Here is a 6,881-nt window from a genome sequence, read left to right as displayed (position 1 = left end):
AAGATGGGGCAGAGCCTGTTTTGAGCCCAATCTGTTTAGCAAAATATATTGTATATATACAGTACCAGTCATACATTTGGACACACCTACTCATTCCATTTTTTAAAACTATTTTCTACATTGTAGAATAATAGTGAAGACATCAAAACTATGAAACAACAGATATGGAATCATGTAGTAACCAAAAAATTGTGAAACAAATCAACATATATTTTATATTTGAGATTCTAGAAAGTAGCCACACTTTCCCTTTATGACAGCTTTGCACACTTTTGGATTTCTCTCAACCAGCTTCATGAGGTAGTCACCTGGAATGTATTTCAATTAACAGTTGTGCCTTGTTTAAAGTTAATTTGTGGAATTTCTTTCCTTTTTAATGCGTTTGAGACAATCAGTTGTGTTGTGATGAGGTAGGGGTGGTAAACAGAAGATAGCCCGATTTGGTAAAAGACTAAGTCCATTTTATGACAAGAACAGCTCAAATATGCAAAGAGAAACGACAGTCCATCATTCCTTTAAGACATGAAGGTTAGTCAATCCGGAAAATGTCAAGAGCTTTGAAAGTTTCTTTAAGCGCAGTCGCAAAAACCATCAAGCACTATGATGAGCTCGCAGCCCGGGAGTTGCCCCCGGACATTGACTCCCTCAATCCGGATCGATGGGCGGCTATGGGAACTTGGAGGGAGAGGGAGTATGTTCCCTGTCTCCGACGTTCGTCCTTGATTTCCACCTTGCCTCCTAGGAAATTCCCGAAGCCCACATTTCCGAGTGCATCGTCTCTCGGAGGTCACCAGGATGTCGAGTCGTCTCCTCCGGAGCCCATGCAACTGGGCAGGGCTAGATTGTCTCCTGCTGAGTGCTTACACAGACTTAACACCCAGAGCTGTCTGTATTGGGGAGCTACGGGACATTTTTTTATCCACCTGCCCATTAAAGAACCAGGCTCATCAAGGAGGTAAGAGTATGAGTATGCTGGTGAGCCGTACGAGGAGTTTCCCATCTTCCATTGCTCATGCACATGAGTTGTGGGGTGACCGGTCCAATTCTCTCCCAGTGCTCATAGACTCTGTGGCCGATGAGAGCTTTGTGGACACTATCCTGGTGTCGGAGCTGGGAATCCCCACACAACCCGTCTCCATTCCCATGGACATCAGAACATTGGATGGGCGCTCTATTGGCAGAGTCACCCACACCACGTGTCCCATTAACCTGAGAGTGTCGGTAATCACAGTGAGTTTCTGCAGTCTCTGCACATCAAATCCTCTCATGCACCCGTGGTTTTGGGTTTTCCTGACTCCAGAGGCACAATCACTTGATCGACTAGGCTACTGGTTCTATCATGGGTTGGAGTCTGTTTTGCCATGGGCATTGCCTGAAGTCGGCGCTGCCTGCCTCGGGACGTCTTCCTGCGGGCTTGGGAAAAGCCTAGCAAACACTAGCCTACTATTCAGGGTGTGTGGTCCCTGAATGTGTGGTCTATTCAGGGTTTAGGGGTCTCTTTTCCAAGCTTAAAATGATAAACATTCACATGCGATACCATGGGCTAGAAAAGGTAGAATACATTGGCCATGCTGTCAATCCAGCATGACTTCTGCCGCATTCAAAACAACTGGAAACCCGGAACTTGGAAAATCTCAGGCTTCAGTGAGTTCAAGACAGCTGGGAACTCTGAAAACATTTGCTCCGACTGTGAAGATATGTTTTGAACGGTCATCCAAGTCGGGAACTCGGGCCCCTTTCTATAGCTCCAACCTGAGGATCACTGACGTCATGATTCAATCTGTTTTTTTTAGTTCCCAGTTGTCTTGAAAGCACCATAAATTCAGAGAATGCCAGAGTTTGAAGACAAAAACTTGCCCACAAGAAGGACCGCCGTGAAGAAAGTAATACTAAGTGTGTGTTGTGTAGTAAGCTGTTATTAGCCCATGTGCCTCACCATAATAATTTGGTCCCTTTCCCCCTCATAACATAGCCTACTGTTCTGACTTGGTGGTGCACATTTAGCCTATAGCCTGTTTTAGAGAAATGTCATCATTGAATATTGTAAGAGTTTTCATTGTCTGCTCATATGCCTCCTTTATTTATCCTATGATTCAGACTTGGTGTACAGGGAGAATACTGTAAGAACAGCACATGTTCTGAATTCTGTCACTGTACATTTCAAAAGTGCTGAACAAATAGTTATATTGACTACGCAAGTCAGCCATATCAGCTATGTTTTTTAAAAAGGCAGTAGATGAGGCTGAATTAACTGTTTCGTTGCCAGACAAGGCTCCGCTGATAGCCAGGTGTAGCGATGGTAAGGATTCATTTCAAGTTGTTAAAAAGAAAGCTCTGCTGTTGGGACATCTTTATGTAGGCCCTAACAGTTTGTGGGAACCGTTTGTCACCGTTATAGTGCAATTAATGTATTGTTTAGTGTTATGTTTTGTAGTGGCTTTGCTGTCATACATCTAAAACTAAATTGGGGAGTTTGCCCCACCAGGATTTTCATGCTAAAATCCCCACTGATCAGGCCTAATATCCTTGGGGATAGACTTACACCAGAGACAGGCTGCTCATCTGCACCTTATCACTGGATTCTCACTAGGAAAGGTATGAAAATATGAACACGAAAGTCATACAGAAAGAAATGAAGACTTCTACAAATGAAATCAGGGCAGTTTGAAAGAAACATTACGCCGGGAGACGTTTTTATTAGAGAAAGGAAAAATACTTTCTCAGCTTATTTGACCTTGCCGTTTTTATTCTTCATTTCTCTGTCATTTCTCTGTTGGAGACCATAGAGGACATTTAAAGGAGCCTGGGCTTATAATATTATCTGATGTAATGAGATTGTTTATGTGCTGATTATTCAGAGTTTCTCGGCGGTGTGTCTGTAGCGCGCTAGAGAGCAGAGACAGGGGGTAAAGCGTACACTGACAAGGCTCATTAACAGGAAATACTCCACCACGCTGCTGAGGTCTGGCTGTCGTCGACGGCAACGCCGGACTAATTATGCACTGTAAATGGAGTTTCGCAGAAGAAATAACCCCTGCTTTCTGGATATGCAAATATGACAGCCCTGATCATTAGGTTTTATATCTCAAAGCCATATGGTATATTGTAAAATTGTCGAAGCCAAGGGCAAATTAAGCACACGTTTCAATAAATGTTTATGAGCTTTCACCATAAAGGTAACAGCATTGTGAATGTCATGGATAATATGCTAACAAATGTATTGTCTAAAATTATATTATTAAACTAAGAAAAAAAATTACCTTGATGTGTTGTGCCAAGTTATTAGTAATTGGCAAATGGAGTAATTTAGCCCGAACAGTAAAGTTGCTGCAGGGATTGTCCCTGAAAAAATGTACATTCTATTGGCTAAAACAGCTCTAAAATGTACACTTTCATCCACCAACTGATACTACTTACAATGACAGTGACACAATGATATGAACTTCATGGGAGCCGTTATAGACTTTCTGACTTGGTAGCAGTTTGAAGGATGCCTTTTAGTCTTTAAATCTTCTATTGCTTACTTGTCCTTGACCTAGTTGGAACCAGAGGAAACAGGGAGAGAGAGAGATAGAGAGAGATTGATCCAGTTGTAATGGAGTTCAGTGAACTGACTTTAAAACAGCTGCAGTCTACTCAATGTGCGCTTTCCAAGCCTAACTATGCACCCTCTGACACCTAACAGACTTTTCCCTCAAAAGCAGTGGTTAAAGGAATTATCCCCCAGTACCCTGGTTACACAGGCGACTTCAATTGTGCAATCTACATTCTATTACATTCCCACCTCAGTTCTTATATGAGACTGACAACCATTTCTAGGACATTATGAGTGCCTATCTATTTGGGGATAAGCTACACAAACTGTTTGATTCTCTTTGTAGTGGCAGAAAAATACCATTGCCCTGGAGTGAAATATTTCAAAAAATGTGTTGGTATATACTTGCGCATGCAGGTGGGCACGTGTGTCCATCTGTCTTGTCTGCCTGTCTGTGTTGTCATGTGTCAGTGAATTCCTCCAGAAATATTCAGGAACAGGTGTGGTTCATCCTGCCTGAGTGCTTTTCTGCCTGGATAACACTCACAAGAGGATGAGACAGGAATGAGACATTGCCCATGGCAATGCTTATGTACAAATACCTATTTTCTGTGTGCAAATTGATCTCCTCAGCTATGTTTAAGTTTAAGTTGGCGGTCTATTCTGTGTCCACATGCGGTATGGGGTATAGCCGAGTCTAGGCTCTCCTCCACTTAGGTAGCGGTATCATATCTGATTCCTTCTCACCTCCGTGGTTGCATGTTAGAGCTAAGGAGAGCGGGGCTGCATGACATTAATACCTAACTAGATATCTACGGGCAGTGTTTGTTTAACTGGATGGATGCTGTGGGCTAGCCAGTCCTCTGGGCCTTCAAGCCTTGGTGGCTCTTTGCCGGGAAACTGAAACATTCTAGTAACACAAAGCCAATTTACAACCCCCTGGATCCTAGATTGTGTTTGCGATGAAGTGAAATTGGTATTTCTTCAGCACTGCATTGAAAGTGTTTCTCCCTGTTTTTTCTATCAGTCTATCAAGCTCTCTCGCTGACATTCTCCGGCGGTAGGTGGTATTAGAAGAGATATCAGAATAATGAGTTATGTATTCTCCTCCTCCATCTCTTGGCCTCCTCCGATATTGCCCCTCTCTCACACTCCAGTTTGACACGCTCATTGGTTAGCATGGCGTGGATCTTGGGGTGGTTAATATTATTCCAGCGCGCTGGTAAAGTCAGATAAACCTCTAATTGAAATTTGGTTGTGGAACACCAGAGAGCGATTGCCTCTGGCTACATGTTAGAGAGGGAGGAGAGCCATCAATAGAAGTTCGAAAGCTCTGTGTGTGGCAATTCAACAGCTTGAGGCTGTAAGTCCGAACCAGAGGGAATCACTAGACCAGAACATGTAACTGCGATACCCAAACCGCATGGAAGGTGTCCCCTCGGAACCTATTGCATGTGTATAAAGAAGGACGTTTCAAGTTTGTGATAAGAAGAATATGCTCACTTCCCAGTGTAACACTCTGGGCGTAGTGGGTGCGAAGTCAGGTGCAGGAAGCAGAGAGTACAGGGGAGTGCTATTTATTGCACACACGGCGAACATAAGCCACCACACGAAACACCGGGCGCACACAAAACAAATGCCCCAAACATGGGAACTCAAACAGTCCGGAAAAAACCCCAGGAACGAAACACTTCAAAGAGCCGGCGGGCCTACTGGCTAACATAGCCAGACTAATCAGCCTACACAAAAACAGGTGAAACCAATAAGCAGAAAGGGGAAAAGGGATCAGTGGCAGCTAGTAGGCCAGTGACGACGAGCGCCGAGCGCCACCCGAACAGGAAGGGGAGCCACCGTCGGTAGGAGTCGTGAAACCCAGTCAACTGCGAGTACTAAGTTTGTCTAGGTTCGGGGCCAAATGTAACTTCTGGTCTCAAGGAGGGTGAAATCATAGACTGTTTAAAGGTACAGATGGTTTTCCTCTGGTTAGGAATACATAAAGGACACAATAACCTATGTTTTGCTAAATTGCACATTTTCTGAATGAATTGGTGAGCATCGCTGCTGAAGCACGACAGAGATAAAAAAAATTAAAAAGAGATTCTATCAATGTTTTTTTCCCCTCTTGTTTGACTGAGCTTAACTGAGTGGCTTGGGTGTACTTGGGTGAACAAATCTATTCTTTCAAATGAATCTAGGCCTATTATCTGTACTGCCAGTGTGTGTGAGTATGTTTTAAATACTTTTTATGGCAAGGATAAAATATTTAATGTCCAGTAAACTGGATAAAATATATGTTACTCTAAACATGTATAAATCATCTTTCTTTACTAGAAAGAGTGATTCAGTTTTACAGTTTCTCAATTCTCTGGCTCATTTTTTGAAACAGTCTTAACATTCTCTAAACTGTAAGCACAATTGTCACAACTGTTTTATGGGACATCACAACTCTATTGCATATCTGCAAAATGTAGTACCTCATCCAAAACATTTAATTCATGCTTCAAAACATAGTTATTGTGTCAGTAAATTGGCCAATGCCACCAAAATGAAAAGTTTTTGTCATCGTGTGAGCCGTACTGGTCAAAATGTTTAGATGTTTTTTCACCATGGCAGTCAAGCCAGGAAATGGTTGTTATATACAAATGTCAGTTCTGTTGTACATTTTTGTTGACACTGACTGCTTACTGTACTCTACAAGAATGTGTGTATCACACAGAGCTTTTTAGATACCGATTTCAACAGTAGGTAAATGAAAAGACCTGTGGCAGTTCTGTAACAAAACATTCAATTGTACCTCCTCACAGTATGTCACACTACAAGTTCCCGTCGTGGTGGACATCCTGTCGCTCTTGTTGGTCTGGCCAAAGATTCGTCAACATCTCATCTGATGTTTTCCCTTGCGATGCACGGGGGGGTCTCCTTGCGATGCACGGGGGGCCTCCTTGCGATGCACGGGGGGCCTCCTTGCGATGCACGGGGGTCTCCTTGAGATGCACGGGGGTCTCCTTGCGATGCACGGGGGTCTCCTTGAGATGCACGGGGGTCTCCTTGCGATGCACAGGGGGCCTCCTTGCGATGCACGGGGGGTCTCCTTGCAATGCACGGGGGGTCTGCACGGGGCCTTGCGATGCAGGGGGGTCTCCTTGCGATGCACGGGGGGTCTCCTTGCGTGGCGCAACCATCCTCTGCAATGATCGCCTGTGATGTCCTCACAAGCAGCATTCATGACATCTACCAGAGACATCTGATCTTGGGCCCGATAGTCAGATACTTTCCAACTCTGTGCTGAAAAAAATACCTCTTCTATCGGATTCAGGAATGCGGAGGATGGTGGAAGGTACTCCAT

The sequence above is a fragment of the Oncorhynchus tshawytscha genome, linkage group LG12, assembly GCF_018296145.1.
Source record: "Oncorhynchus tshawytscha isolate Ot180627B linkage group LG12, Otsh_v2.0, whole genome shotgun sequence".
In the NCBI taxonomy this organism is placed as follows: Eukaryota; Metazoa; Chordata; class Actinopteri; order Salmoniformes; family Salmonidae; genus Oncorhynchus; species Oncorhynchus tshawytscha.
Note: the sequence above shows the minus strand (reverse complement) of the source record.